Source organism: Podarcis cretensis (genome assembly GCF_951804945.1).
Source record: "Podarcis cretensis genome assembly, chromosome: 3".
NCBI lineage: Eukaryota > Metazoa > Chordata > Lepidosauria > Squamata > Lacertidae > Podarcis > Podarcis cretensis.
In genome coordinates, this window is record NC_137172.1 from 110624320 (window position 1) to 110650063 (window position 25744).

General features: G+C 44.0%; 1 long non-coding RNA gene across 1 annotated transcript; it reads left to right on the forward strand.

Annotated features, from left to right (window-relative positions):
• The first annotated feature begins 316 nt into the window (after positions 1–316).
• On the forward strand, positions 317–2600 carry LOC307212674. The gene is made up of 2 exons (XR_013837080.1): positions 317–390; positions 1750–2600. It is a non-coding gene; the product is annotated as an uncharacterized lncRNA (long non-coding RNA).
• Positions 2601–25744: the final 23144 nt, after the last annotated feature.

The window sequence follows — 25744 nt, forward strand, 5'->3', positions numbered from 1 at the left end:
TATAAAGGTGTTTGCCTGACACCAGAAAGATATTAGCTGGTACTAGGCAAGACTTCCTCGTCTTCAGTCACTATCCTTCTAAGCTTGAAAGGGATTAACTAAAGACAAGTTTGTTCTGGATTCTGGTAGGATGCAGTTAACCACTAAAATATATATATGTTACATTGACTAACAAAACAGAACTGTTACAGCCTTGCAGTTTTGGCTTCTGCCTGATACTGCCTTCATCTCTTGCTCTGATAAAAATAACGCTGTCTCCAAGGTGGAAGTTACAGAGTTTTGAGGAAGCGTTTCATCTCCAAAGCTCTAGAATTGCCCCCTTTGGAGACGGCATCATTTTTATCAAGGCAGTTGATGAAGGCAGAGGCCGAAAGCTTTTGCTATAAGAACGTAAGATTTCTGCTTTGTTACTCAGAGTAATAAATATAAAGGGAAATGGCGATATGCAGAAGGGAGTATGGAAAGAGGTGAGAGAGTTGTTTAGGAAAGGTTGAGACTTTACCGTTGCCATCACTTAAAAGCAGAACTCTCTTAAAATGGCAGTTTAATGACATTGGTTTCTATAGAAGAACAAGGTGATCAGAAAGGCAGTAAATGTTGGCTTTGTCAAGAAAATAAACACAGGTCTCTCCCTCCATATTTGATCCAGCAAAGCAAAGAAGTATTGGCTAATGGCTGTACATTACACATCAACAAGTGAAGACACCTGTTTCCAGACCTTTGGAGATGATGCTGCAGATATTGACTGTCCCATTCTGATGTATTGTAGTAATGCTTTAAATTTAACAGTTTTAATTTTGAAATGATATGCAACCAACAACCCTCAAGCCCTTAGGGTGAAAGGTAGGCTATACAGTTGTACCTTGGAAGTTGAACAGAATCTGTTCTGGAAGTCCGTTTGACTTCCAAAACGTTCGAAAAACAAAGTGCTGCTTCTGATTGGCTGCAGGAAGCTCCTGCAGCCAATCGGAAGCTGCAGAAGCTCCATCGGACGTTCAGCTTCCAAAAATAGTTTGCAAACTGGAACACTCACTTCCGGGTTGTGGCATTCGGGAGCCAAAACGTTCCAGACCTATGCTATTTGAAAATCAAGGTACGACTGTACATCTAAATAAATAAACAACCATTATTGAAGAAGTCTTCCAAGTAAACATGGCCACCAAGCCATTACTATCTCCTTTGAACTACATAGAAGGTGTTACAGCCATCAGACAATTCCCAACACAGGTACTGTACATAATTACTCTTGCAAGAATTTTGTATGCTAAAACCTGGAAGCAGAACAGCACATCAGCTAAATGGGAACTAATTAGGAGACTATGGGAACACTTACAAGTCATTAAATTGTCAAGAATCCTTTGCTCTCCCCAAACATCAAATTAAGCATTTAATAAATGGAATTGCCACCCCTCTCTTAAGAAAACCAAGCCTCTAAGACAAAGCACTTGAATCTGACTTCTTTTACTCTCCATACCACCACTGTTCACTCATCTTCCCACCTGTGTGTTCTCTGCTTGTTGTGTTTCTTAAACAACAACAACAACACCACCAATAGCTAGCAAAGTATGGTGCATTACTAGAGTCTCCTGAGGTAATCGGGATAGCTAAAGGAGCTTGACGCCTCTTTCTTTACAATAGGTTTAATAATAAAAATAATAATTTATTATCTATACCCCGCCCATCTGGCTGGGTTTCCCCTTGAACATGAGTTTGCCCTTGAACAAATGTGTCATCTCTTTCCTTCTCTAGGTTATATCAGGCTGCTCATTCTCTTGTTGGACAGTGGAGGACACACCAGAAACAATGTTGTGAGGTGTTGCCTTAACTTACTTAAAGCCTACGCAGAGAGGAAGGAAATAGTCAGGGAAGAAATGCGTGAAGGTTATACCTGGACCGATCCTAGCATCTCCAGACTTTGGAGGAGATGTGGAAGTGTATTGACAAGAAGTATGAATTACTGTCTATATCTTCCACTCCATAGTTGTCCAGGAACCACCCAGTCTTTTGCCACTAAGCCATTATCAAAAAGAAACAAAGACGACCGTTTCTGAACTTCAGTTATAGCTATTGTGCTGTTTCATAGAGGGGTTTACTCAACGTATGGAAAGGAACAATAGAATATTCCTCCTTCCCAAACTGGGAGAAGAAGAAAACCTGCTGTTGCCATAATGTATGTTTGTTTTAAGAGAGATGCTCAAGATTTCAACGCGCAAAGGGTTAGAAGATGGCAGCTATGGGATCTCTCAGATTGTGTGTTTCCTTGCAGCTTGTAGGCTGCATTGCAGAAATGTGAGCAGGTGCTCCTGTGTATTTTCTACAGAGGTCAGAACTAACAGGCGGGAACTGAGATCAATGGAGTAGCTACATGTCTTTAATATAGTCAGTGCAGAACTCGGACGAAAGATGCAGCAATTGAGATGAATGGCTTAAAACAAATACTTGACACAACTTTTATAATAAGTGCTCTATTCCCGCGCTGCATCCCATCACTGAGACCGACATGGCTTGTTTTCTTAAAAGAAACATCTGCAGCAACAGCACATTTCTGTTTGTCTTCAGTGAAGCAAAATAAAATAAAACCCTTAATGAAGAAGTGAAAAGGTAGCAAAGATCTTTTCCTTTTTTGACACCAGGTAGTCATTGTTGTTCCTCGTGTTAATTTTGCTAATGCCACAAGGTGAATTTGCTTTTCAGGGGTCCTGGTAAATATTGTTATGTAGTGCTATAGAAGGTTGAAAGGAGGACACACCTGCCTGAGGGCAAGATGTTCTTAGATCTCTTGGCAAGACAGATATACTTAACTCTTTCACTGTCCCAGTTCTCAGTTCAGTTTCCATGGGAGGAAAGAGAACTAGGACAGGACCAGGAATGATGTGCAATAAATCTAGCAGAGAGGCAGCATATTTCATCTTGCTTTCTGTTTATTCAGGTTACAGCTGTCAGAGAAGCCCTTTACAATAATTCATTACAGACCTGTGGGATGTTATCCCTCAGAAAGCTGGTTGAAGGTAGCTCCAATGGCTATTACCACTGCTGTAGGGTTCAATTACATGTCATTCATTGGAACTGGGTTGCTTTTTTTTTTAAAGAAAGGGCAAGGATATAGGAAGTTGCCTTATACCATTGGTCCGTCCAGCTCAATATTGTCCACATTGGCTTTCTGGAGTTTCAGACTTGAATGAGTCTTTTCCTGCCCTGTACTGGAGAAACTAAGGATTGAACTTGGGATCTTCTGCATGCAAAGCTGGTGATCTACCTTTTACCCAACAGTATGCTCTTTTTGAGGGGCAAGGGTGGCGCTGTGGGTTAAACCACAGAGCCTAGGACTTGCCGATCAGAAGGTCGGCGGTTCGAATCTCCGCGACGGGGTGAGCTCCCATTGCTCGGTCCCTGCTCCTGCCCACCTAGCAGTTCGAAAGCACGTCAAAGTGCAAGTAGATAAATAGGTACCGCTCTGGCAGGAAGGCAAACGGCGTTTCCATGCGCTGCTCTGGTTCACCAGAAGCGGCTTAGTCATGCTGGCCACATGACCCGGAAGCTGTATGCCGGCTCCCTCGGCCAATAAAGCGAGATGAGCGCCGCAACCCCAGAATCGGCCACGACTGGACCTAATGGTCAGGGGTCCCTTTACCTTTATGCTCTTTTTATAGTATTAGGTTGGTCTGCTTTTGATGGCGCTGTGGGTTAAAGCCTCAGCGCCTAGGGCTTGCCGATCGAAAGGTCGGCGGTTCGAATCCCTGCGGCGGGGTGCGCTCCCGCTGCTCGGTCCCAGCGCCTGCCAACCTAGCAGTTCAAAAGCACCTCCGGGTGCAAGTAGATAAATAGGGACCGCTTACCAGCGGGAAGGTAAACGGCGTTTCCGTGTGCGGCTCTGGCTCGCCAGAGCAGCGATGTCACGCTGGCCACGTGACCCGGAAGTGTCTCCGGACAGCGCTGGCCCCTGGCCTCTTAAGTGAGATGGGCGCACAACCCCAGAGTCTGTCAAGACTGGCCCGTACGGGCAGGGGTACCTTTACCTTTACCTTTATGTGCCCCCACCCCACCTGGTTGAAGATGAGCCCTGCCCTCCTGGAAAGAGATAGCAGGTGGCCTCAGGGGGAAGGAGGGAACAGGAAATATTCTTCCCATGCACTTCCTAAGATAACTTATCTCCGGAACCAAGACGTTGTTGTTGGCCATCTATTCATTTAAGTTTTGTGTGGCTGATAGCCAATCAATGCCACCATATGAAATTCCTTTTTGATCTTGACAAAGCAGGGATTGGGAACCTGTGGCCATCCAGATGTTGCTGGATTCCAGCTTCTATCATCCCTGATCATAGGAGGATCATAGGATCATCCCTGAGAGCCACTGTGGTGTAGTGGTTAACAGCAGTAGACTCGTAATCTGGGGAACCGGGTTTGCGTCTCCGCTCCTCCACATGCAGCTGCTGGGTGACCTTGGGCTAGTCACACTTCTCTGAAGTCTCTCAGCCCCACTCACCTCACAGAGTGTTTGTTGTGGGGGAGGAAGGGAAAGGAGAATGTTAGCCGCTTTGAGACTCCTTAGGGTAGTGATAAAGCGGGATATCAAGTCCAAACTCTTCTTCTTTTTCATTAGATGTGCTAACTGGGGTTGATGGGAGTTGGAGTCCAGCAGCAACAGGTTGACTGCTATAAAGAGTTGAGCTGCATGTGCCCAGCATAGCACTGGCAGTGAAAGATTGGCTGTGCCACACCTGACGATGATCAGGAGACCCACGCACTCGGTTAGGGCAGACTCAAGCATACTAACTTCCCTGTGCTGCTGGGATCAAGGCATGGAGGTGCTGTGCCAGACTGGTACCAGAGCAGCACTTTCTGACACTTGACCTCTGGGGCACATTTGCCATCAAAGATTGGTCCCCACTGATTTAAAGAAGCCCAGAGCTATGCAATACAATTCATACTCAAGCCTTACCAGGTTACCAGATTTTGTTCAAAGAATCCGGAGACACTTTTTTTTTTGAAAAGAGAAAAAAAAATATTTTAAAAAATAAGTAATACCTTCTTTTCTGTGGTCACCTCTGTCACGCACCTCTGTCACTCTGTCCTCTGGGCCACAGCCTGCTCTCTTGGAGCGTTATCAGCCATGGAGTAGGCTTGGGTCAGGCCTGCATCGGCTCTGGGGTTTTCCAGGTCCTGGAGTGCCGCTGGGCAGTAGGCTGGGTGGCCGGGCACTGTTGCGCCCACCTTGATTTGGGTTGCGGGGTGTGTGTGTGTCAGCGGTTCCCCGTTGACATGGCAGGCATCCCCGGTTCTCCTTTGGCAGTGGCGGCGGCAGCCTCAGCAGCCTGGAGCCAGCTTGGTAGCACAGTTGGCTCAGGCTGGCTTCAGGAGCTGCTCGCTGCCGTGGCGCCCATATGATGTGTCTTGTGCTGTTGAACCAATCGTGCAACACTGATTCCCTACTAATAAATCTACAACACTTAAAATATAAATCTGGGGACATTAAATGAAATCCGGGGACATTTCAGGGACGGATTTTGTCTGGGGACAGATTTGTAAATCCAGGGACTGTCCCTGGGAAAGCATAGTTTAAAAGAAAGTGGCGTTCAGTCTGTGCTCCACTTCTGTTTCTGCTAACATCTTTGCTTCCTTTTAAGTTTCTGTATTGAGGTGTTAAGCAACGGGAGCACCACCCACGCTGCAAGGCATGAGTGTCTTGCATTTAAGTTTAGAACAACTACAACCGAGACAGCATGATGCATCTTGGACTGAGGAAAGGCTAGAAATGTACCAGTTCTACAGCCAATCAGTACGGCTGTATTAAATTCCTTCCCAACCCTCAGAAGAGTGAAGCTGAGTGTGCCTTTCTGCCTGTGTTTGTGTCTCTGTGTTGCTTGCCTCCCCTAACCGACACTTCTGCTAGGTAGAAATCTGATTTCTGTATCTCCATTTCAACCCCGCCCTATACGATGGCATATCCTTCAGCTAGTTCACATCTCGTTTGGCTCTTGCAACTCCCTTTTCTGTCTGTCCATCTGGCAGACTATCTGTGACCATTTCTGTGCTGTGTATTTTATAAAGATATTTATCAGTGTACAACAGATGGGGGATAATGCTAATATTACAAACATATACAATAAACTAATTGGTGCCTATTCTACTGCTAAGTAGTTCTACTACTAAGAACATCAATAAAAAGTACAGGAAGGCAGGAATGCACTCTAATATACAAAAGGCAGGGTCCAGCTATGGTTTTCCCAGTAGTGATGTATGGAAGTGAGAGCTGGACCATAAAGAAGACTGATCGCCGAAGAATTGATGCTTTTGAATTATGGTGCTGGAGGAGACACTTGAGAGTCCCATGGACTGCAAGAACATCAAACCTATCCATTCTTAAGGAAATCAGCCCTGAGTGCTCACTGGAAGGACAGATCCTGAAGCTGAGGCTCCAAGACTTTCGCCACCTCATGAGAAGAGAAGACTCCCTGGAAAAGACCCTGATGTCGGGAAAGATGGAGGGCACAAGGAGAAGGGGACGACAGAGGACGAGATGGTTGGACAGTGTTCTCGAAGCTACCAGCATGAGTTTGACCAAACTGCGGGAGGCAGTGGAAGACAGAAGTGCCTGGCGTGCTCTGGTCCATGGGTCATGAAGAGTTGGACATGACTAAATGACTAAACAACAACAACAAACTTGAGGAGAAAAAAAAGGTAAAGGTTAAGTCCAGTCAAAGGTGACTATGGGGTTGTGGCGTTCATCTCGCTTTCAGGCTGAGGGAGCCGGTGTTTGCCAACAGATAGCTTTCTGGGTCATGTGGCCAACATGACTAAACCACTTCTGGCGCAATGGGGCACTGTGACGGAAACCATGGAAACGCCGTTTACCTTCCCATCGCAGCAGTACCTATTTATCTACTTGAACTGGTGTGCTTTGGAACTGCTAGGTTGGCAGGAGCTGGGACAGAGCAACGGGAGCACACTCCGTCACTCAGATTTGAACCACCGACCTTCCGATCGGCAAGCCCAAGAGGCTCAATGGTTTACACCACAGCGCCACCCATGTCTACCTGGGGAGAAGGTGTGCCTGAAGCAGGTAACTGATGTTAATGAGGAAGGCAGCATTACGGAGTCAGTATCCCAGTGTGAGCCACCAGCAGCTGCCTAGATGATCAGATACAACAAAGGGCAAAGAACTCAAATCTTTAATAGCTGGGGATAAAGCCAAGCACGGTTGGAAGAGGATAACCCTCTTGCTTCCAGCAGTTGATGTTATGGTTTGGGTTAACGACACAAGGAGTATTCGGTTGGGAGGAGTGAACTTTGTCCATTCCTTACTCCTGCTCAAATAGGGTAGCTGGCTGGCAAGCAAGCAAGCAGTGGGGTGGGTTGTGGGCTCCCTTTGGGGTAAAGGATCCACGGTTGAATGTTCAGTGCAAGCTTCCTCGTTTACCGAGGGAGCAACCTGCTGTGTCCTCTTAATGTTTCACAGATTTAAACACAATTTGAAACTAAGTGCTGTATCTAAAAGGGAGCATTAATACGGTGGCTCAGGTGGGAAAGACCATGAGGAGGAGGAGGGAATCTGGGCTGACATTTTATGTCTTTTAAAATGTTGACCTTTTGGAAATATCACTGTGTACATTTTAAATATTAATAAAGGAGCTGGCTGTTAGATGGCAGAGTGGCTGTTTGTCGGGGGGTGACCTTTCATTGAAGCAAAAGAAAATTGACAGTTTTATTAGCTGAAGAGGACCATGGAGTGGGAAGCGGGGAGGAGGATCTGCCACTCTAATTAGCTAAACTAGCAACGTACTGTAGATGAAACAGAGCCTAAGGCTTCTGAAGGCACAGCTCTCAGGCAATTTCCTCCCCCTCCTGAGCAAATATTTGCTTTGCTAATAAGTAAGTCAAACCTACTCCTTGGAGCAGGGTTTGACACAACTTGTGCTGGTAAATCACACAGAACGTTCCTTACTATTATTTGACCATAAAACCACAGATGTTGGAGGAACATTAAAGTCATGTATTCCAAGTCTCTACCTTACGTAGGGATGGGCGAATCTGTCAAATTCACTTTCAGTTTCTCATTTTCCCACATTTCCACATCAGCTTGCAATTGTTTTTGAAACACCCACACCCACACAAGTCCTCATGAAAATTCTGTATCATTTTAGTGTGAAATTCTCCTAAAATACACAGCGTTGTAATCCTCATGCTAATGGGACCCCCGACTTAGTGCTATGTTGAACACAACCCACGGGGTTTAATTTGCTATTAAATAAGTGAAAAAATTAGGGCTGGTTCCGCACTGTTTTTATTGTAATTATTTGTATGGTTTCAATAGTTTAGATAGATAGTTTTGATTCTATCAATGTTTAATTGTTTTTTAACTATTGTTTTTCTTCTATGATTTTAGCAGTTCTGTAAGCAGCCTTGAGTTCTGTTAGGGAAAAGGGTGGTCTATAAATAAATATAATATATTGATTTGATTTTGTGATTTTATATGTGTTGGAAGCTGCCCAGAATGGCTGGGGCAACCCAGCCAGATGCGCGGGGTATAACAACAACAACAACAACAACAACAACAACAACAACAACAATCCTTTGTAGTCCTCATTGAACTGAATAGGAGGAGAGACGTCCAAAAGACCTTCCTTTTGTATGGTGTCTTAAGAGCTCTCCCTTGCTAGTCCTTCAAATAACCTTCCTCCTATGGAGTGTGTTAGGCAACACCTTGTCTCTTTTCCTCACATACTGCAGAGCCATTTGCCTGAAGCTGATAAAAGTGTTTGTTTTTCTTATGCTTTCACATCCTTTCACTGTTACTTAAGTTGCTGGCACAGTATCTATCATGCAGAAAGTTTAAGTTCATTTCAAGTGAACAAGTGAGGCAGTGCCGGTGGGGCTCATGAAATGTACAGTGGGAGATCTTGGTTCAAATTCCTGTTTGAATCTGGGCTCGTTGGAATTATTCCTCTTTTAAAGTGGATTAAATCTAAATGAGCAGCAGACACCCTCCATATTTGTCTTAATTAAATGGAGGAGTCAATCTATTCCTAGTGGTAAGCTTATGTGGTCAAGCAAACTGCCCTGTCTGAGGAACACAGGCCAGCTTGCAGAGATGGGTGGGCTGCAAAGGGCCGAGGAGGGTGTTTTGACACAACTGCTTATATTGTCATAGACTTTTTTTGGGGGTGGGACTCCCTAAACCCTAGAAATTAATAAACGATTTTGATTTTATTTAATTTAATTAATAAAGATTTTGATTATTTGGGATATGAAGGGAGAATACAAGCTGCAGATGAATTCCTCTGCAAAACGACCTGGCCCAGCTAGAGCAATTAAGAAACAATACAGGGCCACTGAGGGCCTTTGGCAAGGCAAAAGAACTGTCCTTCCCTCCTGCACTGAGGTGAGAACAGACTATGGGGTTTGGAAAGTTGCCAGGATAACTGGGTGTGAGGTGACAGGAAAATGGAGTCTAGTAGGAAGAAGGAGGCTGGCTTGCTGCAGAGCAGGCTGGGAGAGAAGCCTGGAACTCCAGGGCTCCATTGCTGTGGGGAACCAACCCCTCTTTGTGATGACGATGCTTAAAGATCTGGACTCTCTTGACTTTAGACATATATACAGTGGTACCTTGGTTCTCAAACTTAATCCGTTCCAGAAGTCCATTCGACTCCTGAAACTGTTCGAAAACCAATTGGCTTCCAACTGGCTGCACTCAATTGGAAGCCGCGTCAGACATTCAGCTTCCGAAAAACGTTTGCGAACCAGAACACTCACTTCTGAGTTTGTGGTATTCGGGAGCTGACTTGTTCAACAACTAAGCCGTTTGGGAACCAAGGTACCACTGTATGTGAATAAATAATATTTCTGTATACCTGAAGGAGCGTCTCCAACCCCATCATCCAGCCCGGACACTGAGGTCTATCGCCGAGGGCCTTCTGGCGGTTCTCTCTCTGTGAGAAGTGAGGTTACAGGGAACCAGGCAGAGGGCCTTCTCGGTAGTGGCACCTGCCCTGTGGAACGCCCTCCCAGCAGATGTCAAGGCAATAAACAACTATTTTACTTTTAAAAGACAACTGGAGGCGGCCCTGTTTACGGAAGTTTTTAATGTCTGATGCTGTATTGTTTTTAATATTCGGTTGGAAGCCGCCCAGAGTGGCTGGGGAAACCCAGTCAGATGGACAGGGTATGTATGTATGTATGTATGTGTATGTATGTATGTATGTATGTATGTATGTATGTAAAGGTAAAGGTACCCCTGCCCGTACGGGCCAGTCTTGACAGACTCTGGGGTTGTGCGCCCATCTCACTTAAGAGGCCAGGGGCCAGCGCTGTCCGGAGACACTTCCGGGTCACGTGGCCAGCGTGACATCGCTGCTCTGGCGAGCCAGAGCCGCACACGGAAACGCCGTTTACCTTCCCGCTGGTAAGCGGTTCCTATTTATCTACTTGCACCCGGAGGTGCTTTCGAACTGCTAGGTTGGCAGGCGCTGGGACCGAGCAACGGGAGCGCACCCCGCCGCGGGGATTCGAACCGCCGACCTTTCGATCGGCAAGCCCTAGGCGCTGAGGCTTTAACCCACAGCGCCACCTGCGTCCCTATGTATGTATGTATGTATGTATGTATGTATGTATAAATAAAATTCTGAAAGCTGCAGCAGTCTCCACCACGTCTTCAATTCTCCAAAGGAGCACAAGCCCTGGGTGAGTGCTTGGAACCTCATGGGCTCTTGCCACTGCCTGGCAAAGAGCCGGGGAGGCACCCAACTTTTGTAACAATATAAAAGGGGAGAGGGGGATGTGGGTGGCACTGTGGGTTAAACCACTGAGCCTAGGACCTGCCGATCAGAAGTTTGAAGTGGCTTGAAGTTGGTCCTTTTTGAATCAGGTTGCATTCCAGACAGTTTCAAACTGGATTCCTCTGTCTGCCCCCCCCCCACTCAATCTGTGAATCTGACTCTAGACTTCAGTCTCAAGTCCTGCTGCAATGGCACCTCCATGTAGAAATTCCAAATTAAGGCTCAGCGAAGGCCGGAATGTGAAGCGTCGGAGGGTTTTTATTTCATCAGAAAATAACAGATGGCTTCCCTGCAGCCTGACACACATATATGTTTGTCACTGCCTCCATCCTAAAAGGTAAATGCTCCTGAAACTGATTGAAAAATGGCAGTCTTGAGAGCTTTTTCAAAATGACAAAAAAAGGGCAAGTGAACTCATGGGGATGAAAGTACCTGCAACTTTGGCAGCAACAAGACAGAAGGAAGCATTTCCCCCCTCAACTGAAATTGAAATACTTTATTGTCACTTGTACAACTTGTATAGAGTGAGATTACACGAGCACCCCCCACACAGCTCTCTTAGTCTTAATTTCCTCGTTTACTGACACACACACACCAAACCTGAAAGTCAGTTGCCCTGTTGTTGTCTTTTCATTCAGCAGCCTAGCAGCTCACGGATAGGAGCTGTTCTTTACCCTGTTGGTGCAACTAATCATGCTTCTATATCTTCTGCCTGAGGAAGTGCCGGCCAGGGTGTGAATCATCCCCTGAGTATTTTCCGCACTCTCCTGAGGCAACGTTCTTCCGCTATTTCATCCATAAATAAAGTAAGTAAGTAAGTAAGTAAATAAATAAATAAAGTATAAGTAAGTAAGTAAGTAAGTAAGTAAGTAAGTAAGTTGGTTTGTTTGTTTGTTAACCTAGGGAGTTCCAAAAGAGCAAATTTCTTAAGGGTTGTCATGGGGATCAGCCTTTCTAAGTTCAGGCTATTTGTAATTCCTGCTTGATCAACACCACCTCTTAACTCCATGGTGACAGGATTCTTTTGGCCAGGAAAGGCCTAATCCATTGCAGTGCATTGCACTGTTTCCCATGCCTGATTTTTATTATCATTCTTATTTATTTAGTTAGGTAAGCCTATCTGGATGTGTAATTTTATTATGCATTTTTAAGACCATTTGGCAAAATATAGATAATTTTATTATGTCTTCTGTTTTTTAATGCCTGCTTTTATCATGATTTTAAATAAATATCTTATACTATTTCCTGCAAACCACTTAGAGGCTTTCCCCCTTCTTTGTTAAGCAATATATAAATCTTGGTAAATAAATAAATAAAGTAAATTCCAAGCAGGGCTTTTACAGCAACAGAAGTCAGCCCACGCCATGAGAACCTCACCTAGCTATACCTTTGCATTCCTTCCTCTTCCTTAAAAATACACGGGGTTTTGTGTTGGCTTTTGCTGAGATGCTGAGGTTGAAACAACACACAATGCTTTTTTTACGTAAAGTTCCCCCCCCCCCACCCTCACCCCGTTATTTTCTGCCTTCTACCAAAGTGGCTGAGTATCCATTTCTTTTCCTCCATGGGGATAAAGGCAGTTTAGCAGAGGGCAATATGGAAGTGAAAGAACAGTGGAGAAGAAGTTCGGATTGCCACAAATCTGGTTCTCATTGCAGCTGGTAGGGCAGAAGGCAGGGAGACCAACACTAGGGGGAGCCAGAGATAATCACAGACTGAGCCAACTAATTCTGGTTCTTCAACCCACCTCCCTGCTGCGTTTGACACTGAGACCAAGAAAAGGGAAGGTGACTGCAGTTGTCAATAGGTAGGCAGGGAGATGGATGATAACTGGGGGCAGAATGACAATGGTGGGACACTGGACCATTTGACTGGCCTCCTCTGGCAGCAGTTTGTGGTGATGGGACTTAGGCTGCAGTAATTTATCCCAATTGCTTATTAACCGAGCAGAGCACAAACTCTTAAAGCCATACTGTAGCAGACTGCAGTCCCCAAGTCTCCTCCCTCACCCCTTGCATGGAAGACTTTGCATTGGGTAAATGAGAAGGAACATTATCCTTTGTTTTTCTCCTTTCCCGACTCTCTCTCATTCCACATTTCACACATAACGCAACAGGAGTGCTTTTGCTTTCAGTCATCATCACCTTGTCCAGACATGAAAACATATAGTCAAAATGCCAGTGGGTCGCAATAGCCAGAGACCTTGCAATTTCACCTTTCCATTTCCAGTTGTTTCAGTGCCGGAGGCACAAAGGGAAATATAACAAGTTGTGGTTTGTCAGTGTTCACACTTTCACACTTCAGTGAGATTTAATGAGGTAAGGAGGGTGCAAAACTCAGAAGAAACTTTACCAGTAGCTCTAATTAAGGCTTCTCTCAAGTGAGATGGGGCACTGCAGTAGGACATATAACTAATTATTTCTAGGCAGAGTTTCTTTGTTGCCTTCTTTCAACAATGCCAAGGAATCTCCTTCTAAACACACACACACACACACACACACACACCTCTATTTTGAGCACAAGTTGGTGCCAATCTGGATATGATGAAGGACTGAAGCTTAAACTCCATCCTTAATCCCCAAGTCTTTATTTTATTGCTGTGAGTTTGCTGTCTCTTACAGTCTCAATGGCATTTGCGAAAAACGTAGATAAAGGATGCTCAAGCCTTATCGGAATGAACATCTGAAACCTAAAACAAAACAAAAGCAAGACAAAGTCATCACCACACCATCCCAGCAGCCAAGGCTCTCTAGTTACAATAATAATAATAATAATAATAATAAATTTTATTTATATCCCGCCCTCCCCAGCCGAAGCCGGGCTCAGGGCGGCTAACAACATTAAAACAGTGTGACATTATAAAACATTATAAAAATGAATTAAAATCAAAATTGATGGCAACCATAAACTAAAGCTTTGTAAAGATTGCCAGAGGAGGGGGTCAGGCTGCGCCCTGACCAAATGCCAGGTGGAACAGCTCTGTCTTGCAGGCCCTGCGGAAAGATGTCAAGTCCTGCAGGGCCCTTGTCTCTTGTGACAGAGCGTTCCACCAGGTTGGAGCCGCAGCCGAAAAAGCCCTGGCTCTAGTTGAGGCCAGCCTAACCTCTCTGAGGCCTGGGACCCTCAAGGTGTTTTTATCAGCTGTTAGAGCACAAGACCCTTAATTTCAGGGCCGTGGGTTCAAACTCCAGGTTGGGCAAAAGATTCCTCATTACAGGACTAGATGACCCCCACGGTCCCTTCTAACTCTACAATTCTATGATACGGTGGTACCTCAGGTTAAGTACTTAATTCGTTCCGGAGGTCCGTTCTTAACCTGAAACTGTTCTTAACCTGAAGCACCACTTTAGCCAATGGGGCCTCCTGCTGCCGCCACGCTGCCAGAGCACAATTTCTGTTCTCATCCTGAAGCAAAGTTCTTAACCCGAAGCACTATTTCTGGGTTAGCGGAGTCTGTAACCTGAAGCATATGTAACCTGAAGCGCATGTAATACGAGGTACCACTGCAGAGTGTAAAATTGAATAAAAAAAAGATTTAAGAATAATAAAAAAATTGGAAGTGAACGAATCAGCCTGACAAATGGCAATGGGGAATGTTCTCAAGGCACAGACTGCTGCTTTCACAGTTTAAGCTCACGCCATAAGTAATCATAAGTGCTAGAAACCTGTTTCGATTTTGGGGGTTTTGTAGCTAAAACTTATATCCCACTTTGTCAAACAAATGCAATGTGGCTTTGCATTTAAAACCAGTGCAACACAATGCATGAAATCTGAAAACAGGCACACACACACATGCGCACCAAATATAATAACAGAGGAACATTAGGGGGATTTCCCTCCCTCCCTTTTTAAGAGAAGCAGCACTCAGTTGGCAGTGAGGCAGCATTCTGGTGAGAATGGTTCCTTGCCTTCGCTGCTCACTCTTCTGTCCACCAAGAAATCCAGCCTTCTTTAAATGAGATGATTCAAGTTACCTCAGCCTCCTTCTCTAAGTGATTACTTGTGGCTACCTGTTGAAATTTGTCGTTCTCAGAGATGCTTCTCCCCTGGCCTTGCTTCCCAATTTCTATCTGATTAAATATGTGGGTGGAAAGATAATTGCCACTTTAACAAATGAAACAGAGCTAAATCACACCTGGCTTTACTTAATGGTTTATAATTTGATTCCCCCCTCCCCCATTCGATATTTTTTTGCAAAATGCATTACCAGAGAAGAGCATTACATCATATGATGCTGGAATGCATGGGGAAGAACAAAGAATATTAATAATCATAGACGTAAAGAGTGAGATGGAATGCAGCAATGTTTATTCTGTCTTATAGGAGCTAGTTTTTGCCAGTTTACTCAGTTGGGAAATTAAGTCACACAAGATAGGGTTGAGGGTGTTTTTTTGTGATGAAGTGGCCTGTTCTACATGGAAGCTCATGGCATAATAAATCTGTTAGGTATCTTAGGTGCCACAGAGCTTTTTGTTGGTTTACCTGCAAATGCTGCTTTTATCACTTCTTCTGTGTAAATTTGAATTTGGTATTTGCTCCCTTGCAGAAATCAATACAATTCTGAAAACAATACAGAGATCTCACTCATCCATAATGTTTTCCTCTCCATGGACCACATGACACTTAATAAGAACTTTCCCTACTGCCATTGCATTTCTCCTCTCTGACCTTATTCAACCCTGTGGCTAATCTTCTGTTGCTGCTTTTGAATCTCAGTTCTTTTGCAGTTGGTCAATTACTTTCCTCCCCACTCCTTCCCCCCCCCCTCCTGAATGGGCATTACTGAAAAAAGGGTGGGGAAATGATGTGCACCTTGCATTCTTATATACACTTTCTGCCTGCCTGCCTGCCCCCTCCCCCCTCCATTTTTGTCTCCCCCTATCTGCTCAAGAGCACCTGGAGGGCATGGCCAAGTGGATATTTAAGCTTGGGTCTCCTTAGAAATGCTAAATGCTACACCACACTGATGAGGGCTGGCTCTACCATTAGGCAAACTAGATCAATAAGCTCGGGTGGCAAGTGCTGGGAGTCAGTATTTCCTTAGTGCCATAGAGAACACTATCCCCTTGCCAGTGTTGATGCCCTTCTAGCTGGGCACTGTGTGTGGAATGTGGACTGCCATCTTGTCCTTTGCCTCAGGCAGTAAAATGTCTTGAACCATTCCCGACACTAGCAAAGTCAAATGACCCCTTTGCTCAAACGAGTAAGACGTGGAGATATAAGAGGATGTTATGGATGGATTGTAGCTAACGAGTCCCTAAAACACATAAATGGATAATATATTCTATTCCATTCTTCTTATTTCCAGCAACCATGTGGTCCACTCCTCTACCTCTTCCCCTACCTCATGGATTGGAACCTGCTGACCACCAGATGTTGTTGGACTGCAACTCCCATCATCCCTGCTCATGGGCTATGCTGGCTGAGGAGTTGATTTCAACAACATCTGGAGTCGCCACATATTCTCCTTCCTGCCCTACTTCCTTTAATCCTTTGTTGCCTTGCTTTGCTCCCCGCGGCCACAACCACCACTTTCTTTTTTTTTCAACACCCACAGTCTTTTTTCCTGGAGCAACTTCTTCTCCTGGAACTCAACAGATGCTTCTTAACTTTTTGTGTCTTCCTAAAACTTTGCATTATAGTTATTAAATAACAATCTCTTCACTGGGCTGTCCAGAGTCAATTCTGGATATGCAAAAGTATACAACAATATAATTTCATTAGTATAGTGTTGGAGATACCATTGGGAATGTTTCAAAATCCCACCCCACCTTTCTGCAAAAAGCAGAACCCAAAATGCCGTGCCCAAAAATGCAGAATTTTAATGTGGCGTTAGCTTGATAAACAACATTTGCTTATACAACATCATCCCCAACAGATTATACATGAAGGATTAAATGTTTTCCACACAAGCAATCAAACAAATGGATGAACAAGAAGAAAATGATTATAGAACTATAACTGTTCTATTATTAACTAGTCGTGTGCATACATGCCTCCAATTAATGACTAGAAAATAGGATGCAAGTCAGTTGAAACCTAATTACCATCATAACACTTTGTTGATTACGAACACTGTAACAGTAAATTGAGTCTGCTTTATTTGCATAACAACTCAGTAGGGTGTCAGTCACTGCTCTGTCACTCAGACTGTTTTCTTTCCTGTAGCAATGACTTTGTATGAACATACTCTCTGCTCCTTGTCACTCACAGTTTAGTAATTGCTCTTAAAAAAAAATCTTTTTCTAAGACAGAAATGGGATTCTGTCTTTCATGTTTTAGTTAATGAAGGGAGTTAACGATTAGATGTCGGTAACTACTGAAGAAAACTGCTGCACCTGGAACGCTTTGAATGTTGGGTGTGAAGCCTATATTCCAAAAAGTTAGCGAAAAAGGGCAAATGAAATACTTTCAGAATATTCATAGCCCATGAGTTAAGCTGATCCAAGTCACCTACGAAGGGAGGTTGGCTTACTAAGATACAGGATCTTAATAATGTAAGATAAAGGATCAACATAATTAACTTCTAGACTCATTCTGTGCCTAGACTTATTGCACAGACTCATACTAAGATATGCACTCATATTGTATAGACGTATATTGCATAGACTTAAATTGCATGTAAGGTGAGAAAACCCTAACCCTCCTAAGTAAGATACCTGCATGAAGAGGCTGCGCAGCTATCCCAGAAGCCAGAACAGCAAGAGAGATCGCTATGCAGAGATCCCTCTTGCTGTTCTGGCTTCTGGGATTCAGAATATTTTTATCCCTTGTTTTCCTCCTCCAAAAACTAGGTGCGTCTTATGGTCTGGTGCATTTTATAGAGCGAAAAATACGGTAGTTTCATCTACAATATACACTCACATTGCACAGTCTCATAGGTAAGATAAATACACTAAATATGAGTGCACAGACTCATATTAAGCTACAAGATTGGCATAATGAACTTCTTTGCATAGACTTGGATTCAAGGTTCTCACCTACAGGGAGGCCTTTGCCAGGATGACTGCAAAATGCCCCCATCCCCTCTAATGTTCTTTTACAGCCACACAAAGACTGAGGTGCCAGAATAATTAGCAAATTACTCATTCAGCTTTGAAAAACAATGGTGGAGGGAGAGAGATGGTGTCTCTCTCTCTCTCTGTGTATATTTTCAGGGTTAACTTGGTTTCCAAGATAGGAAATGCTATTCAACCAAGAGGCCTCCAGGGGTGTGAAGTGAATAATAAAGTCCGCATTTCTGTTCTTATGAGATGAGGGAGAGCAATTGGCTATGAATAATTCATTCTTTGACGAATTTAATGTCACTTTGCAATGTAGACCCTCAAGGTACATTACTGCCCGTACCCGTTTCTTGTGTACAGTGCCGACTAAACAAGCCAAGGGCCAGTTTGTGTCAATGGCATTTACAACCCACAACTTAATGAGAGGCCATGAAATAGCAAAGCATATGTATTGGAAAGGTGCATATTGAAAGGAGACAAGAACAAACACCACAAGAGGAAACCGCGGCATAATTAGCAGTCATCTCAGTACTTTGGGAAAGCTTTTATTAAGATGTGCCATTTCAGCTCCCTAAAGTAAATATAAGTTCATTTAATACAACGTACTTTACCTTGCAATGCCTTGCAATGGAAACGAGGGAGGTTTTCCATCCCGAATGGGTGTTTTTGTCAAAGCTGACTTATTCTCAGGCAAGAGCTACAGGGGTTTCAAATACAGCAACCTTCTTTTTGAAAAAGGATTCCGCTGCTTGCTACCTTATCTGAGCAACATTGATTTTGGAAGGAAAAGCATATTAAGGTATTGGAAAAACCACTTTCAGCATTTTCTTACATGGCTGTGTTCTGAATGCACCATCCGTTGCTGCAATCGTAAACATCTTACTTCTTTAATAGATTGCTGAGATTTAAACTGGCACATTTTCAGTTCAGGAGATGCTGAAATTTTGCTGTTTCCTTCTTTAGTTCACTTACAAAGTTCAGCTTCTTATCAGAGGTACAAAGCAAAAGAATGGGTTGTAAAAATAATGTATTTCTTAGTTCAGGTAGATCTAGGAAAAACATTTTGTGACAAAAGATTGATTTTATGTATTTAGATATTTGCGTGTGAAGACCCCCAAAATAAAGACTCAATAGATACAGATTTTAGTTTAAGGTTTTTGGCATTAATTTTGGCCCCAACTTTATTGATTACAGCATGTGAGTGGTTGCTTAGGCATTGGTTCCAGACTACCTAAACCTGCACAGTGGCGGGAACAAGACTGACACTGGGCACCACCATATGTCAGTAAGGGAAAGCGTTCTGGGGGAGTGAGAAGCTGGCTTCAATCTCATAGCTCACCGCTGATGCTCCCAGGGGCTCTGGGGTGGCCCTAGACCCTTGACAGGGTTCGGACAACAGCAAGGTGAGCCCCTGGATTCCTTTAATGGAATTCCCTAGCAGCAGCAATGGAGGGGCAGGCACAGCTAACCACTTCCCCTCCGCAAAACATTGAACCAGTGCCTAACCGCCTTACAAAGTTGTGACGATTTGCTACACGGGAGGCAAAAACCAAGTGGCACCAGCCAATCAGCCAAATGGCAAAATTCCTACTGGGCCCCTGCTCCAAAGCAGACGACCCCTAAACAGGCATAGCAAGGCCAGAAGAACAATCCTAAATATAGGGAGAGGAGGGTGTGTGATCCACTGCACATCACAAGAAAGAGAAACTCTCCAGCAATGTGCAGCAACCTAAATAGCCCCTCGGCAGCCAATAGCCATCCCAACCAGCCAAATTTCTGCCCCAGAAATTAAGCTTACTTCTGTCTATATGCTTATGTCATGGACTGATTGAATGCAGAGGAGTAGTTGAAGGCATCAGCTGGGAAACAACAACAACAACAACAACAACAACAACAACAACAACAACAACAACAACAACATATTTATACCCCACCCATCTGGCTGGGTTTCCCCAGCCACTCTCGGAGGCTCCCAATAGAATAATAATAATAATAATAATAATAATAATAATAATGAAGCGACAAAACATCAAACATTAAAAACTTCCCTAAACAGGGCTGCCTTCAGATGTCTTCTAAAACTCAGATACTTGATTATTGCCTTGACATCTGATGGGAGGGCTTTCCACAGGGCGGGCACCACTACCGAGAAGGCCCTCTGCCTGGTTCCCTGTAACCTCACTTCTCGCAATGAGGGAACCACCAGAAGGCCCTCGGTGCTGGACCTCAGTGTCCAGGCAGAACGATGGGTGTGGAAATGCTCCATCAGGTATCCTGGGCTGCGCCTTAAAGAGAAACACACTGGTAAGCTTTGAAGGTGTCACAGGACTGGTTATTTTTGCTGAAACTGACTGAAGTGGCTACCATGTAAGAAAACAATGATAAAACCCTGCACCACTTCCCATGCTGTCTTCTCCATCCTGCTGATGGAAGCTTCCCCTGGATCAAGGAGCTTATAGTCGGGGTAGGGGATACAACTGGGCACCGATACATAGATGTATGGGGTGTATGGGGTGTTAAGGAAGGGCCGGTAGTTCAGGTGGAGGACATGTCATGCTCCTTCTAGGCTAGTTTGTCCTGCACTCAGCGCCCACCTGTGGCTCCTAGAAGCTGCCAACATGCAACAGCAGCCACACCCCAGGAAACAGCTTCAACTGGCCAGCTAAACTAGGTAGGAGTAGCCAGTGGATCTCAATCCTTCAGTGGGTTAGGAAATTCCCCTGTGTGAGAAGGCAGGCTCCGGCAGATTGAGTGGGCAAGACCAACAGTGGGTCCAATGGTCAAGAAGGCAGTTACTGCACATGCTATAGAGGGAAATGTAAGGGGCAGATGGGGCTTGTCTACCTGGGAGGGTAGCTCATCTAAGAGAAGGAAAACTAGCTCCTCTGCCTTGCAGCTATTCTCAGTCATAGGAAAGGCTTTGGAACTAAACCCTGAGGGAAAATCCATGTCTTCTGCCTTGTGGGACATCTTCCAGAGAAGAAAAGGCAAAGGAATAAACCTTACAGAAATCCAGAGTGGAGTCCCTAAGATGATTGGATGGCATCTTGTGCGCCTCCTTCCAGCAATTCCTGCAGCCAAGCTGGTGCCAAATGTATTGCTCCACTTTCCTTTGGATCACACCACCAAGGCCAAGAGGTCTTGTCATCTGGGCAACCCAGGACCTCCATACACACTGCCCAGGTGTGACGTTAACATATGAGAGTGCTGGAGGTGAAATAGTTAAACAGGTTGCTGAATCAGAACCCAGGGGGGTGGAGTCAGAGGGACTATAAAACCAGCTCTGGGAGGGGCAAAGGGAGGAGTTCGTTGGGAGTTGGGTGGTTGGTTGGAGTGGGAGAAATTGGGATAGAGTTTGTGGGTAGGTTGAGTTAGTGTAGCGAAATAAGCTGAGTCGAGAAGAGTTAGGGGCTAGGAAGACAAGTAAATATCTGAGAGGTGGTTTAGTGAGTGAGAGCAGGTAGTGGAAGTTATAGGTCTGGATAGGCACCCCATGATTGTAATTGACCAATACCGTTTATGAAACCACACGCTTGTTAAACTGCAATAAATAAACAGAAGTTTATGTTCCAATTTAACCCTGACTGGACTCAGTATTGTACCAGGTAGGGCCTGGGTGGTGGCAGCGAGAAATAAAGTGGTGGCACAGGGATCAATAGACGGTGAAACATCCGGGGACCCTGTGTGATCGCCACACCAGGTTTGTGCCCTTGGGAGCTGCTAACAGAGCAAAAACAACATGGGAGACAGCAGTTACAAGTTACTGGTCTCTGCAGCCACAGTAAGTGCCGTGCTTTTCCAGCAGTGTGAGAATGGAGGCGCACTCCATTGTCTCTAGAAACAGATAGATGCCAACAACATATATAGATAGATAGATTCACACTAAATGCATTGTGGTCCCATGAAATGTTTTCAGTTCCTTTGATGGAAAGCATGGAAATAACCTCCCTTTTGTTTATTTTGGTTGGAGAGAAGCCACCTAGAAAATACACTGGGTTTATTTGAAGTTCTAATTATATGCAAACAGAGTCTGCCCCTTATGCATACACAACTGTGCCAGCAAACACTTCTCTTTTAGTCTGAGCCCATCTATCACCGGAACAATAATGTATGGCTCTTTGAAACAATCTGCTTTCTCCTTCAACAAGAAATGATTACCTATAGTCCATTGAACTTATTAAAAACTCAGAAGAAACAATCTGGGACTTCACACAAGGTTTTTTTTTGGAAAGACATTGCAGCTTCGTCCTATAAATGCAATAGCCAGAGATGAAAATAGTGGAAGATGATTTGAAAGCAATCTGCTCCCCAGCGTCTTTTTAACTCTCAAGCATGGAAAGACCACGACCCTTTTGTTTTGCTCTGGTACTCAGCCTTTGGTCTCAACAATATGCCTGACTCCCAGTTCCTCAGAATCAGAGACAATAGGCAGCTTTATTGTAGACACCAATAAGTCAAGCAACAACAGAGAGATTCAAGAAGCACATGCAAGGATATGAAGGTAGTCAAAAATTAAATTTAAAGAATATTAAAAAAGAACAATGCATTTTTGTTTTGGCCTAAAGATGTAAAGATCAAATGATCCATACATATGCCCTCTTAAGAGTAGAGATCTGAACCTTCTGCAGATGCCTACTGGATCACTCATCAAAGCCACCTTTAAAAAGGTAGTTTGGGCCTTTGCAGTTACTTTCTCCATAGCCTAGGCAGGCAGTCCCAAGATGAAAGCCCTGACAGTACTTGCATTGCTCTTTCAGCCACAAATGACTTCACTCAGCCGTCTCAGATATATGTTTCTGAACAGTTTGTCAAAATCCCATGTTGCGAGAAGTGTGGAAGTGTATGGCATTTGTTTCAGCAAGCAATGCCAATAGACTTCAGAAGTCCCTGAAATCTTAAAAATTACCCAAGGCTTCCAAACTGCTTCTTTAAATGAGTCCCTTTGTAGAAATTCCATTAGCAAAGAGGAGAAGATTAATGGAGAAAACTGTTTTAGACACTGTGAAGAACTCTAGCTGGGAGGCAATTTATCGAAAAATGGGCCTGGCAGCCCGAAGCCCACTCACATACTGGATATGTGAGTGGCTTATAAAATGAAGAAGGTGCATAAATTAGACGAAAAGTAGGAGATTTCCCCCCCTGGTTAGTGCACTAAATCCATTCCTTCCTTCTCTCACTGCCAGAGTAGAGCTTTGGGCACCCCGTAATATAATAACTAATACCATAAATGTGCATATATCCATTATTTTATACCAAGAGACAGCACAATTTTGAGTTCTTAATAGGACATTATTATTTTTTAAATGATAAATTCAGTTAGAAGGTAGGATTTATGGCAAAATGGCTAGGCCGGCCATTTTAATTCTACAGGCTCCCTTGATATGTTTGTTAGCTGGTTCTATTTAAGCACCAGAATCTTCTTTGTGGCATTTAAAATCCCCATAGATTTCATGGAACTCAATGGGTGACCTTTGCCCAGTCATGGTCTCTGAGCCTAACCCACCTCATGGGGTTGTTGTGAGGATAATATGGCAAGAAAGATAACCATCTATGCCATCTTGAGCTATAGATAGATAAGATAGATAGACAGATAGATAGATGACATTTATCTATTCCTTCAGCTTGCTTCTTCTGTCACTTGATGATATGCACCAATGACAATGAGGATAAAGAGCTGCAAAGGAAAATACCTTTCAACAGCAAATAACATTTTCAAAAGATCAGAAGTGAGTACTACAGGGCTGGATTTTTTTTTATTCTGAAGATTTCTCATGGAAGGGCAGCAAGGTTATTCAAGAAAACATTCTGACCTTGTTTATTTCCTCATTGATTTACTGATTTGACTTTGCCTTCATTTCTTCACTGATTTGCTGATTTAAAACTGCCTTTCTGCCAAAGCACCCAAGGTGGGTTATGTGTTATAACATTGGATTGTAGTCTAAGACATGACACACCAGGAAAAGGGATGGAACTATAAGCAAATTCAACTTCCATCCCTTTAACACTGAGATATAATGAAGTTATATAATGACCAGGTGGAATGTCCACTGCAGGATTTGAGTAAGTCCTCATAATGTATTTTTGTTTTTTTTTACCATCCTGAACAATTTGATGTCATCAGCAAACCTGGCCAAACTTGGATTTATCAAATATAAACCACACTGCTTTTCCATTAGCATTTCTTTGGGATCAGTATCTGGTGGAGAATCACAAACAATTATTGGACCAGCTCAGTATGGATGTCTTCATTGTGATTTATCAGCTTACTGAAGTTCATAGATAAAAACTTTTAAGATTAACCCAGTGGAAGCTCAGCCATTAATTGGAATGGGTATAATCAGAGCTGCTAATAATCTTGCAACTCTTCTAAAGCAGCTCACTTGAGGATGCCAATTCCACTCTCGAGAATTGCAAAGATGATGAGCAAATAGTCTCCAAAATCTTTTCTCATCAGTTGCAGAAGTTCCAATTTGCACCTTCTGCCTCGTCTTCAAAACAAAGCTTTACATCTCAGCAAGAGCCTATTTTTGCAAAACTGCAGACAAACATCTTTTGACCAGCAATTTGCATTTTTTTCTTTGCCTTTTATTAAACCTAGTCACTACTTTGGTCTCCATTAAGCAGGGTCCATATGGCAGCAGGCAGCCCTCTCTCCATCTGGTTTTAGCTCATAACCAAGGAAGGAGGATGCAGCCTAGGAAAATCATTTCTCCAGCAAAGCCCTTGGGCGGGAACCTGGAAGACATTTGCATGGGGTACACAATCTCTGCTGGTTCCACATTCACCCTGGGCAAGATAATGCCACACCGCAGTGCAAACCACAAAAAGCACAAAAATCCACATCAACATGCTACACAGGGGGAAAAAAATCAAAAAGATCAAAGTAGCTGAGTGTTAAGTTGTGGGTGAACATATCAGATGACACAGCAATTCTTCAAACAGCTCTTGTTTATTCACAGGCCAGAAAAGAACTGAACTGAAGGGTTCAGCCAGCCTGCTTATATAGAGCTCCAGTACAATGCAACTGTAACAACTTTCTGTAACTATCCAATGAACATCACTTTCAATCCCTTATTTGCATATGTGGACCTGAGTGAAAACTATCTACAGTATCCCCCCTGCTGGCCCAGGGTGAGAACTTCAGTACATAACACTGAGGATGCATCTAAGGACTGCACTAAAGATTACAGCAGCACCCGTAACAAACTACAGTTCCCAGGATTCTTTGGGGAAAGTCATGACTTATACTGCTTTAGATATAAAACTGCTTTGCATTTATAATACAGATGGGGCCATATTCTTACTGAAAGCCCCCTGCGCCTTTGGAGTAATAAGGAAGATTTATCCAAAACAACCTCTCAGGAATTACCAGCCCAAGGGAGTAAGAAGTTTCCGTGCCAGCTCATTAGGCCCTGCTCATCTTTTGGGCCCTAAAGATTATCAGTTAGTTGGCTGGTGATCTGATGCTTTAAGCCAATGTGGAATAGTCCCTCAAAGGTGGGGAATAATGATTTGCAACTGAGTTGGAGTAGGGGGTGTTTGGCTTTTTACCTAATTATGATTATTGTGGATGAGACATGTCAATTAATAAGACCATGAGGCATGGTTTATCCACGAATATGCCTCTTATCTTCATCCCAGGGATACAGGCGAAAAGACAAAGGTAAACTTTCAGGGGTGAGGGTCAGTAATAACTTACATGGTGTCTCTTCTCCCTCTGACCACTCATTGTCATCCCACAACCAATCCCCAGGCTCTGAGACTTCTTGCCTTGAGCACCCCCATTGTTCTGCCTGGACATTGAGGTCCAGCTCCGAGGGCCTTCTGGCGGTTCCCTCATTGTGAGAAGTGAGGTTACAGGGAACAAGGCAGAGGGCCTTCTCAGTAGTGGCACCCACCCTGTGGAACACCCTCCCATTAGATGTCAAGGAAACAACTATCTGACTTTTAGAAGACATCTGAAGGCAGC